Source organism: Xenopus tropicalis, chromosome 1 (assembly GCF_000004195.4).
Source record: "Xenopus tropicalis strain Nigerian chromosome 1, UCB_Xtro_10.0, whole genome shotgun sequence".
NCBI classification, from domain to species: domain Eukaryota; kingdom Metazoa; phylum Chordata; class Amphibia; order Anura; family Pipidae; genus Xenopus; species Xenopus tropicalis.
This window is the reverse complement of record NC_030677.2, coordinates 128,866,766-128,880,274: the sequence shown is the minus strand read 5'-3', so window position 1 is coordinate 128,880,274 and position 13,509 is coordinate 128,866,766. Positions and strand designations below refer to the sequence as shown.

At 39.6% G+C, this 13,509-nt stretch overlaps 1 protein-coding gene across 2 annotated transcripts in view; it reads left to right on the top strand.

Annotated features, from left to right (window-relative positions):
* Positions 1–632: 632 nt before the first annotated feature.
* Positions 633–13,509, top strand: part of kank1 (KN motif and ankyrin repeat domains 1) — a 117,580-nt gene continuing 104,703 nt past the window's right edge. The window contains exon 1 of one of the 2 annotated variants that reach the window (XM_012964011.3): positions 633–957. The gene's annotated coding sequence lies outside the window, so the exon portion shown is untranslated. 2 annotated transcript variants of the gene reach the window in all.

Here is a 13,509-nt window from a genome sequence, read left to right as displayed (position 1 = left end):
CATTACTTTTTTTGCAATTAGGAATATACAAATGTTTCTTTTCCACAGAATTTGGGATTTTTATGTACGTACTAATGTCCCCAATGGAAACAGAATGCTTTGCCAGCCAATCACACATTTGGTTTCAGACTCTAAGCAGCAGACTATTCAACATTGTTTTTATGATTCATTGCTATGGGATACTGCACAGGTGAAAACTACCCAGTGTTTATATGTCCTATTGCTGCAGGACTATTTCTAAGCTGGTGTCCAAACTTCCCAGATATCCCTGGAGTAAGTGCTGGGGGGGTAAAGGGGTGAGACTTTGCTTTGCATGATTACCTACATACACACATACACAACACGTGTGACAAGTATATACTCACATATTCACAGGTACACTATTTCTATTGTTTTTTTTTTTACTGTTTCTGCTTGCCCAAAAGTGTGTTGTATTGCCCAGTGTATTAAAAGTGTAAAACCACGCTATTCTGGTGCATCATTTAGTGTTTTAGAAAATGCATGGAGCTAGCGTGGAGTCATTAGCACCAGGGATGTGTTAATGCCAAGTAAACTCTGGAAGCCTGATATACCGAGCACATTAGGGTCGCAGCAGCTTTCCTTTGTCATGCCCTGTCTGTATCCCTGGCTCCCACCCCCTTGGCCTTTCACTGTCTGTGCTGATCCTCCCATTTGCTCCCCCACAGCCTGGGAAAAGCCGGGCTTGTTAGCTGTGAGCTGCACATGCGCACACTTTATCTTGTTGGCTGGGGAGAGGTGCACATTGCATTGTGAGGAGGAGGATGCTTGACTTTTGTCTCAAGTGAGGAGAACTTGTCTGTGCCATTATAGCCTTTATCCTGGAATGGTTTACTGTCCTTTATAATAATTCCATTTGGAGGCACACGAGAGCCCATGGCTATCTGTTAGCAAGCTCAGCATGCTGAGGGATGACTGGAGGTGGGAGGAATCACCGAGGTGAGTTTACTCTGTGTGCCAGTGTTCAGTGCAGATAAGGCTAATTTAGTAGAAGCTACTGTGCAGAACACAAGACAGGGGAATTGAATGAATGGTGCAGCCTGGTCTGGGTGTGCTGCAGAGCCGGCCAGTGCATTTAACTGTGCAATTTGTGTGTTTTACTTTGTTTAGTATATTGCCCTTGTAAGTAAGTCCAGGCAATAGTTCCTGGAAACCTGACGGAACCCCCTCCCCTGCATGCTTATCATGTGAGCTGTCCCATTTTATGTGGAATCTTCACACACCTGCACGAAAAAGCCCTAGGGTCCAACCATGGATACAGCAGGTGACACCGGAGCTGGGAAAGTAATGTTGGGGGGAGGAGGGAGAACTGACATGGAATCAAATAATGAACTTTCTGTTTGCTGCAAACACCGGGCTGTTTGAACAACTGGGGAAAACTATTCAAGTACTAATTTGCTGAATCGGCCTTATTTATGAGGTGTACTTGTGAGAGAGAAGACCGGCACTATGTACATGCTTGCTTTATTCTCAGGCAATTTTGCTCTTTGTTTTCCAGTCAAAATAACGTAAACACTCTACCCAAAAACAGTTTTTTTCTTTGCGTAATGAGAACAAATTGCCGTTTTCATTCTCCGCAACTTTGAATTATCCAATAAAACGCATTTCAGTAGTTTTATAGGTAATAATGCTATTGAAAGAACTATCTTTCTGTTTATATTGCCTGCACTCCTGGCTCTGACTCCTAACACACTGTAGTGCCTTGCAGGAGAAGTGACCTCTCTCTAAGCAATTCACTTTGCCTACTTGTGGGAAACCTGAAGCCTAGGAGGTATCTGTACTCCAAAGAGAAAACAAAAAAACAATACAGTAACAATATTTTATAGCTAAGAGATATAACTGATTTTGTAGAACTCATTGGTCGATTAGCCATGAAATAAATAGGTACATTCCAAAACACATTCAAACATTTTGCCTTGGGTGAAGCAGAAATACGCTTTGAGTGCCCTGTCAGGGAGGCTATTTTGTACCTCCCAGCTCTGAAGCATTGTAATTGGAAGCACCTAATATTGACTCAACTGCTCTCATGTCATTGACCATTGTGAGCTCTGATCTGTAGGTTTCTGCTTATTCTTTGTTAAAGCTTACTAACATACTTGCTGTGGTTTCCAAAGGAACATTCCTGACTAAAGCAAACACAGGAATACAGTTATTCACTGGAAAATGCCCATGTGAATGGAGCCTGTTACTGTAAGTAAGCAGCTTGACTATATACAGCCCTGGAAAGCTATGGAGTTGCCCCCAAAAATCTATTTTACACTATGGGCTTAGAATATGAGTCCTCGGTAACATAATGAAGTAATGAATAAATGGCTGCATTTTTTTTCTATTTACTTAAATTTGGTGTGCAGGACTGACTAAAGGGGAGGTTCAAATTTAGGTGAACTTTTGGCATGTTATAGAATGCAATATTTCTAGCAACTTTTTAATTGGTCTTAGTTATTTTTTTTTTTATAGTTTTTAATTATTTGCCTTCCTTTTCTTCCTCTTTCCAGCTTTCAAATGGGGGTCACTGACCTTGGCAGACAAAAAAAAAAACTTAGAGGCTACATTTTTATTGTTACTTTTTATTACTTTCTTCCTTTTTAGCACCTTTTCCTATTCAAATTCCACCCTCTCATTCAAAGCACTACCTGGTTGCTATGGTACAAGACCCTAGCAACAAAATAGCTGCTGAAATACCAAACTGGAGAGCAGCCAAACAATTTGCATTTGTGGCCTTTAGCTTAGTTTAGCTGAGCTATAGACTATTCATCTGAGGCACTTAAAACTGCCAACAGTAAAAGTAAAGGAGGGGTTCACCTTATAGGTTTAGATAAAATAGTCATTGTATAGGTCCAGGTTACCAGGAGCTTCACCAGGTGGAGCCCATTGCATGACCTTTATATTTTTACTATTTCACACCTGTATTATTAAACATGTTTGTGAGAGTGGGATCTGGATATCAGGTCCCTTGTGGAAACTAATCGGACCAGTCTGGCAATGCAGTTGTAAACACTATATGCTTTTTAGACATTTTGGTACTGGTTGCTTTAGGGCTGTGACACATGGAGAGATTAGTTGCTGCGCCACAAATCTCCCCGAAATGCCATCCCACCGGCTAGAATGTAGATTACCGGTGGGATGGCATACGCGGCAGCGTGATTTGCCGAAGTTGCCTTGAGAGGAAACTTTGGCAAATTGCGCTGCTATGTATGCGATTTACATTCTAGCCGGTGGGATGGCATTTTGGGGAGATTTGTTGTGGTGACTAATCTCCCTGTGTGTCACAGCCCTTAACTGTTAACAGCAACCAGATTCTAGTTGAAAACAGCAGATGTATGAGCTGAATTGGAGTGGGCATGAGTAGAAAGGTAAGTTAAAAGTTAAGAAGACAAATTAGTGAGACATAATATGATGTAGGCTTTTAAGCAGGTGACCAGTAAATGCTACCTGCTGATTGGTTGATATTGGTTAAAGAACTTGGGCAAACTTAGTGCCTTTTATTACATAACCCCAGAATTATCCCATGTTGTAGTGTTGTACAGATGTGGATGGCAGCCTAATGACAATAACTACCCCTGTCACTGCACTTGTCATTAATGCGTTGCACAATGTATTGCTGATTTTGTCTGGGACATTGCATATATTTCTGTGCGTGTGGGCATGTGGTACAGTTACAGGATGGCTAGAAGAAGCGCAAGGGCATTTATTAAAAGTGCAGCAAATATAACCTTGTAAATTACTGGTGTTCTTCTATTCTAGTAAAGAATAAAAATACTCTGCTCACAACATACTATTGCCAGTATTGCTGGAGAATATGAACATTTGTGTTCTTCTCAAAACAGTGTGCTATAGTTAGTAAGTTTCCTATTTGCTGGAGTGAAGTTCCTGTTGATGGTTCACCAATACGGGTTCATTTGCACACAATTGCAATTTTGGGCAAGATATGTTGGGGAGAGCACATACAGATAAGCTTCTGACCAGGTTTGAAGGGGCTGATTACGGCCAGCTTAATGCTAAGGACCCATGGAACAAAATAGTCCACCGTGATAGACTGCTGCTACCACAGGGACAATTAACAGCTCCAAAATGCTTTTTCACTGTCAACAATAGGAGTCGCCGGTGGAAAGGCAGACGCATCGCTTAGGTTTCCCGAAGTTTGCCTGCAGGCAGCTTTGCACGAAGCGATGCATCGGCTTTTTCACTGGTAACTCCTATTGATGCTGGTGGAAAGGCATTTTGGAGCAGTTAGCTGTCTTTGCTTGGTAGCGATCTATCAACTAACTCACTCTGTGGGTCCTTAGATTAAAGAAACTGTTCAATGTAAAAATAATATTGGGTAAATAGGCTGTGCAGCTTTCTAACCTGTTACCAGTCAGTAACCAGTGACTTGAAGGGGGCCATATGGGACATAGCTATTCAGTTAGTTTGCTTTAGAATCTGACCTGAGTGTTAAGTTTTAGAAGCAAACAAAGTGAACAGTTATGTCCTATGCAGCACCCCTCAAGTCGCAGACTAAAGGTCACCAAACATGGTAAGATCCACTCATTTGGTGAGGTGGGCGATATCGGGGCTAATTCGATTGTTTAGTCCTAGGGCTAAATGATCAAATTAAAACAGCGGGTAAATGGGCCATCAGAACAAGGACTGCATCAATGTATGTATGTATGTATATCTTTATTTATAAAGCGCTACTGATGTACGCAGCGCTGTACAGTAGAATACATTAATACAAACAGGGTGTTAATAAGATAATAATAGATAAATACAAAGTACAACAATAAATACAGATAGATACAAGATAAATACAGCTGCAATAAGTTAAGAGTCGAGGACACAAGAGGAAGGAGGTCCCTACCCCGTAGAGCTTACAATCTATATGGGAGGGTAACTTACAGACACAAATAGGCAATTGCGGTATAAGTGCTGTAGGTCACAGTGGTTGACATTACAATATAAGTGCTAGTTCCCAGATCAGGTGCTGGGTGAGTGCTCCAAAAGGTAGTCTTTAAGTTTAGTTTTAAAAAGACTGGGGGAGGATTCTCTCCGGAGGAAATCAGGGAGGGCATTCCAAATGTAAGGGGCAGCAAGGCAGAAAGGTTTAAGGCGGGAAACAGCAGTAGTAGTGGGGGGCGCAACCAAACGATTGCTCTGCGAGGAACTAAGGAGTCGGCCAGGAACGTACGGAGACCCAAGGGAAACGATGTAGTGAGGAGCAGAGGAAAGGAGGGTTTTGAAGGTTAGGAGAAGAAGTTTGTAAGATATTCTTTGTTTAATAGGAAGCCACGATAGTTGGCACAGCCCCCATTCTAATGGGAATATTGAACCTGCCTGATCAAGATCTGGCCAATTTTAGGGGTAGGCCCATGTGGGGTGCCCATACATGGGCAGATAAGCTGAATTGGTCTGAAGGTCCCAAATCGGCAGCTGAAATCTGCCCTTGTATGGCCACCTTAACTAGGAGGTTAAGCTAATGCTACATGGGGCGGATCCACCCCTCAGTTGACATGCCTGCATCTTGACGATGCGATGGCCCTGGGTACAGGTACATCCGCTATAGATCTCTGCTACCATGGAGGACTAATCTCCCTGTGGAAAAATCCTTTTCACCAGCAATAAAGGGAATCACTAGTAGGGTCTGTGCATCACTATGGTTTTCTGAAGTCCCACAAAGTTGCCTGCAGGAGGAAACTTTACACAACGTTGGAAAATCGAACCAATGTGTAGGTCTTTCCATCAGTTATTCCCTTTGTTGCTGGTGAAAAAACTTTTCAGATAGGTAGTAGAGATTTATCGTGGTGACAGATCTCTACATTACCCCTAGGGCACTGGCATTAAGGAAGAATTTGATTGCCAAATGAGGAAACTTCAGGCAACTTTGGAAAACCATAGCATCACGTATGGCATCCCTCTGCCGATTTACATTCTTGCCTGTGGGAAGGCATTTCAGAGAGGTTAGTTGCCCACAGTAGTGAAGATTTATCTACTTACCCAGTTTTATTTTTACATGGAACTGTTCTTTAAAACAAAATTGCCTATATAGCTGAGTCAAGGCAAAAACAGATTTATCTTAGTAAATGAAAAGCTAGCCAGTATTGCCTTAGATAACATTTCTACTTTTAAGAAGATTTGGCAACCCTGGGAAGATTATAGAAAGATTATAGATAAGCTTCTGCCTGTCTGATGTTGAGAGGCACAGAGTGGCCATCCATCATCCACACAATTTTATTTATCTCACCTTAGGCAAGTGAACTTAAACAATCATATTCTCTTTTGAAATAACTCTGGCACAAACAAATTTCAGTTTTGTTTTTTGAAAATATTGTCTTTGTTGTCCCTTCTATTTTTCTCTTCTTAAAACAGAAATGTAACCATACTATTATGTGTCAAAGGATGGATATTATTTTTTACTCTTAATGCTATACTTATATACTTACATAAATTGATTAAAAAAATGTATTGCACAGTGAGATTAGTCTAAATCCCAGTTCCATTCATTTAGCAGTGCATGAATGTTTTACATGCACAAATAAGCAATCGGCAGCAATGAAGAACCAAAAAATGCAACCAAATCACAATTATTGGGCAGTGTGATAAGCACTTGTGGAAATTAAACTGGGCAATAAGACTCAATTTAGGGCAAACAGGAAAAAAATAGAGTAAATGCGTGAGTATGTGCGTGTATACTGGAGAGTTTTCACCTGTGCTTTCTTACATTTCTGTTTGAACCAGAGTTTTATTAGTTTTATAATGCTGTAACTTTGGTCCAACATTGTGAGTTGTAATACAGACAACAACTTTAAGAGGAGTTTTGTTTATATTTAGCAATGACATATCAATTGCATGTTTTTTTTTATACAAGCAGCATTGAACTTGGTCCGCCAGGGGACCTGGCCCCATGGGACCACATATCACCAACTGCATCCCGCTGCCACCACTAACAACTGTTTGGAGGTGCTACAACTACAACATTTGTGTGGAGCAAACTACTATTCCACTTTCTTGCTTTTTGTGGTTATATTGTTGATACCTAGGGCACAGTGCTCAAACAATAGATTCACTATCCAAGTTGGAACTGGATTATCAGCTCTGTACAAAATTTATTGCCAGTATAAATTATGCCACTGTGCAGTTTAATGAATTCATCAGGAGTGAATGGGCTTGCTTCTGCAAGCTAGATTTTGTGCTCTGCTATAGTTCTGGTAATGGACTTGGTGTCCTATTTGCTAGTATCTGTATAAATAAGAGTTGTGGAAGCTTTTGTTTTAAATGGTTTAGGGTACAATTTAATCCTATAATGGTACTTAAAAATTCCATCTGCTCAGATTGTAAATGAGTATTTGTTTCAATGATAGAAGCTTTTGTCATTTGATTTATGTAGCATATTCAACAATTTGAAGGTGAATATTGTTTTTTATTCACCATATTGTCAAAAAGGTGAGGCAAAGGTTAAATAAAAAGAAAACATTTGGTTGGTTGGTTCCCCTCCTATTCAACAACCTTGTTTGGCTGCAAGTCTATTGGGATAAGTGAATATCAGAAGATTTTCAGAAGTGATTCTGGAAAATTCTCCCAGACAATTATTCTGTTAGTTGTTTAGGTTCGTGAGGTGATAGCTGTGCATCCTGACTTTCAAACGATGCCACAGATTTAGTTGGACTGGGTTCAGGGCTTTAAAGTGTGCCATAGCAGGATATTTCCTGAGTTTTCCCAGTGTTACCTTTGGATTGTGTTTGGTATCATTCTGCTAAAAATGAACGTTTCAGTTTTCAGTGAACTGAAAATGAGATTTCGTTTTTAGCAGACTGATATAGGTTCTTTTGCAAAAGTATTGCTGCATACTCTTGGTTTTACCTGAACTGTGTGGTCTGGTTACTTTGCAGGCACTGAACTACCTGATGGCTCTGCCTGAGCCCAATACGTAGAATTTTATATAGTGAAAAGAGGTGCACTCCAGCACATTTAAATACTGCCAAGTGATACTTTGAGCTGACATGTTTCATTTATTCAAGCATAAAGGGCTCCATGTAGCTCAAAACATGTCAGATCAGTATCGTTTAGCAGTATATATTGGGCTTGGGTGCTTCTCTTTTTACTGTATAAAATTATTTTGCACCATTCCTTTTGCTCCTATTTCAACAAGATGCCTGACCCTGCTGCTGGAAATCAATTTGACAGCATAATACTACTGCCATTATGCTTCTCTGTTGGTGTAATTAGCACCAATTTTGCAAAGAAAAACCTCTTGTGAAATATGGAATCACCTGGTTTTTTTTTTATTATGCTTGCATTGCCTGCTACGTTCTCATGTATATAATACTCACTTTTTTGCCCGTAAAGTGGACAGACAGCCAGGGTGTGTGATGAGTACGTGCAAACAATATTTTCAATTGTCAATTGAATGTTTGTGTAACTGTAAAGTTTAGTGTGATTTTTGGCACTCAGGCATAACAAGATAAATATAACACAAATATTTGGTTGTGGAATTAAAAGGTACTTGCCTTCCACTAAAACATTTCTGCAGCTGTAACATTATTGCTTGATTTTTACAGAAATATTTAGCCCCACACAATCACTATTTAGATTTTTATGTATTTTAATGGTAACTACAAGGAACAATTGTAACCATTCATTAAAATGGTGGCACACAGTGAGATTTGTCACAAATGGTAATATCATTGATACTGTGGGCAACAAATCTCCTGAAAATGCTCTTTATGTACCTTCGGATGGACAAATCTCCCTCTGTGCCATTACCCTTATATGTCCATTAGTTCATCGGTTTGCCTGGCTTTTATATTTTCCTTTCATATTGATAACTGGTCAAAAACTGGAAGATCCACTCAGTTGGTGGGTTCTACTGTATAGGGAAGATCCAGTCATTTTCCAGTGGGCCAACAATTGGAGATTTCTGGCTACAGAGGCACACTGTTAACCTTGCAGCATCTTAAAAATGGTGGCTCAAAACTTTCTGCAGGAACCGTCAAGGGCAGTGTCACCAGTGAGCCAAATGAAGAGAAGCAGTGGCATGTGCAGAGGAGCTAAGGCAAAGGACATGGGCTGCCTTGCACCTGCCAGTGCTATGCTCTACACCTTTTGCCAAATTTTTAATTTGCACCTCATTGAGAAATTCTGTACAGAGCACAGCAAGAAACAAGTACTTAATGAATTAGCCCTAATGGGTGTGATTTTGCACCTCCTTTAGTACTCTAACACTCGTGCCAGGGCTTTTGTAAATGTATGGGGCAACAACATGTTGTATCTGAGCTTTCCACTAAGAGAAAGCACTGGAAAACATTATCCTAAGAGCTAAGCTTTTTTTTTTTTTTTTACCATAAGTTATACAACTTCTTTATGTCTGAGAGATCAACTGCTCGTAGACATTAATGCATCTACCATTTATATATTGCCGGGTCAAACTGGCCAAGATGACAGTTCTGGGATTCGATTCTATAGTGGGAGAAGTAGGAAGTGCAAATTTCTTCCATTTATTTTAGTAATTCACAATCATTTGCACACAACTGTCAGGAAGCAATTGCATAACACTGACAGGAAGTTTTCAACTTGAGGGAGAGTTATTTAGCTATCCCAATGGTGAAGGATAGATCCTAAGGTCATACTCATTGGCCTGATAGATTGATTGAGGTATTGGATATGACTAGTTCATAACTATACTCATACTGTAAACTTTCCCTGATTTCCCAGGAGCTTCCCAGGACCCCTTTCCCTGTACAGCCATTGATATACACAATTTCTCCCATTTCTACAATTTCCCCCTCTAAGTAAAATGTTTGCGTGTGCAGTGAGCATTAAATGACATGAGAAAGTTTGTACAACCACAGCCAAATCCATGCCCATACCAAGAGGCCACACCAACATTTTCAGCCATTGGTTTGAACAGTCTCTGTATACTGCATTTACTATGCCAGCCTACAGGCAAAAGAGAAATTTCTGACAAGCCTCTACAGCATAACTGATTATATGATTTCATAATTGCTGTTGATTCACCTACCTGCAATTACTTCTGAGTGTTCTTTACTGTAAGACATCTTTCCATCTATTTTTGCTTATTGCGTTCCTGATGTAATGGCCGAAGTGGTGGGTTGGATGGAGGGCACTTTTTTATTATTAAAACTGTTAAATACCATTTCACTCTATAAAAAAAAATAACAAAACATAGCATTCTTAAATTTTGTGCTGTTTTTGTATATTTTGCTTTGTCTTTGAAAGCTGATGATCAGCTTTTTGTGGCACAAAAATGATTTTTGTGTTCGCAAATAAAAAAGTGTTTCATTTTTCTCTGTTTTAATTTTTTCTTTGGAAGCCTGTAAAGATTGTGAGACAGGATTGCAGTATTTTATGGAAACTGACTGAGATAAACTTAGTGCCATGTATCTCACGTATTCTTTTTTTTTTTTTTTTTTTATCCCTGGCTATTATGGCTGCTTGGAACCTTAAACCCAGTGCAATAACACAGAGGGTCCCATACTTCTAAAGACTATTAAGGTAACCATACAGAGGCTGATAAAAGCTGCCAATGGACAGAGTTTACAGCTTATCGGCCCATGCACAGGGCCCTCAGATGGGCATGTTCTACCGATATTTGACAGAAAACCAGTCAAGTTACCTTTTGGTGGTCTTCTTATGCGCAAAGGAACACAGAAAAAAAAAACACCTGTGTAAGACCTAACAATGATACTCACAGGTACATATCATGCATAGTATATTTACAATTACATATTATATATACCGTATGGTGTTTTAACAAATATAGAAACTGCAGGTTTAAAACATCTGCCCATTAAAAAGCATTCTAAAGCTGTTGGTAGGGAGGCTTTTCTCCTTTGTGCTCATTACTGAGTGCGGCTATCAAAAGTAAAACTGCAGCAGAACTGGAACAAGTGTGGCATTCTGTGCACCCCCTCCTCCATTTATATCATCACTCTGCAGCTGGTATTTTCATTTGGAAAAGGTGACAACCCATACAGAATTTGGTCATATAAATTCATCAGTGTGATTGTTTATTCAAAATACTGGTATGGGCCTGTTTTCCAGATTGCTCAGGACCTGGTGTTTTCTGGATAAGGGATCATACTGTAATTTGAATCTCCATGTTAAGCCTAATAAAAAATAATTAAAACGTTACACAAACCCAATAGGATTGTTTTGCCTCCAATAAGGAGTCGTAACATCTTAGTTGGGATCAAATAAAACAAACAAAAGGAAAGCATTTTAAAATTAAGAATTACTTGCTTAAAATGGAGTCCACGCCAGATGACCTTTTTTGTCATTCTGAGTTTTCTGGACCATGGGTTTCCAGATTATGGATCCCATACCTGTATATAAATAAATACATTCTAAAAGGTCTTTCCATTCTCAGTTTATTCTAGAGTAGTGCTAATTATTTTCAGTAGTGATGCATGACTATAATGTGTATATATACATACAGATTTTCTTCTAAGGCTGATGCCACATGGGGCCGATTCTCAGCCTATGTAAAAATGCAGGCCGCGAATCAACCCCTACATTTGCCTTGCCTGCACACAGAGCCCTTGTCTCCACCTGGGTGCAGGCACATGGTGTGGATATTGGCTTGAAATATGAACTCTCACATTTTTATGCCGATATCCGCTGCTTGTCTGCAACCATGTGGCCACAATGCTTCCTGGTGCAGGCAAGGTAGCGTTCTGTCTAAGGCAAGAATCGGCCCCATGTGGCATCAGTCTAAATCCAAGCAACCTCTCTCCTCCAGTGGTATGATCTAGTCCAACTGTGGTTGGGCCGGGTTAGGTCATATAATGAAAAAAGACTTGTGGCCTGGATGGGAGAAAGAAGGAAAGGAAACTTTAGGGCCATCACTATTTTCAAGAAGTAGGGTTATAATTTATTTTATGAATGATAGTTTACAGACTAGGATTTGCTAAAATGATGATGCCCATCAGCAGTCTTAATAGGTAGGGGAGCAGGGCCATATTCATATAGCACTTGTGGCCCCATGTCAAGGGTGGCACTTTAGGGGGCATCAGACTGAAATACAGCCCTGAGAGAAGGGTGCCTTGAAAGGCTGTTTATCAGTAAGTTGCTGAAGAATTTTTTTTTTTATTCTTTAAATTTTGAAATCTAATTTTCAAATTTTTAAATTTAGAATTTCATAATTATATGATATTATATTATATGATTTCATTCGGTGTCATAGAAAAGCTGTCATTGTAACATTGAAGAAATATACAGTAGTGCATGTTTTCTGCATCTAACATATATTTAACATTCCAGCGACACTTGCCAAATTCCATCTGCTGTCTATTCATGCAGTTTTCAAAATGATGTCGCAAAATGATTTTTGCCTTCTGTGAAGGTGATATGGCCCTTGTTTGTTCTGCGTAACTGATAATGCATGTTATCTGCAGATTTCCGAAGAGAAGAATGAACATAGCAGTGACACATATCAATTACTTTTTTATTTTGTGATTTTAATAGTGATGAGAGATTTTTTATGTCTATGTAGATTAGGTGCTACTCAGAATAGACTGTACTGCAAAACAAAGCTAGATGACAGAATAGATTAGCACTGGGGCAGATCTACAGTGCAATGTGACAGCTGGCTGCTGGTCAGAGTTCTCGTGTGGTGTCCTAACTTGTATGAGGAAATGATTAGTCAGGACATCAAAGCACTGCTTGGGTGAATGAATATTTGGCCAAAGACCAGGCTCAGCCTTTAGGTAAATACTTAGTCTTCTTTTGTTTATGTGCTTTCTAACATGTTGGACAATCAGTGACCTTTGACTTTCATTAAAGTTTCACTGAGTCTTTACTTGGCATTTGGGTCATTTGCACAAAATGAAATGATGAATGATTATCATTAAGTGCGAGCAGATAGTAGGGTAGTTGCTTAACCCAGGAATTTTGTTATCCTATTTAAAAAAAAAAAAAAAAAAAAAAAAAAGACATTCTCCTTATATTTCTCTCCTTTAATTAGTAAAGTTTGAAATAAACATATGATTTCCATACTGTAATGTACAATACAAAGTAGTGAATGTCGGTATGTCCTGCTTAAAGGCCTGATATTTTGGGTAAATTATTAATCACTCCCTTGAACTGGGTGGTGCTGGACCAAAATTAAACGCTGCCCAATAGAAGAGATTTACACCATTCTGCTGCCTGAAGTTGCAGAACACGTTTCACTCCATTCCCCCTTCCAGTTACTGGTTCTTTTAACCCCCTCACCCGGTTACCCGCAGTAACAACCTGGTCATTCGTAATTTGCACCAGAATCTTCACTTACTTCTGCCACTGAAATGCATAGAACTGTTACCTGGATACTTACAAGCCATTGGAGCACAGAATGCTTTTGGAGGCATGCCTGTGGGCAGCACCGACATAGTGTTAATATATATAATTAAAGAATGGTCCCATTGGACTGCATCGATTGGCTTATGTGGTGTATTCTCAGTTGGGTTTTCAGACTTCTCTATTAAATATCTGGCTGATCCCAGACTGGATATTGGTCCT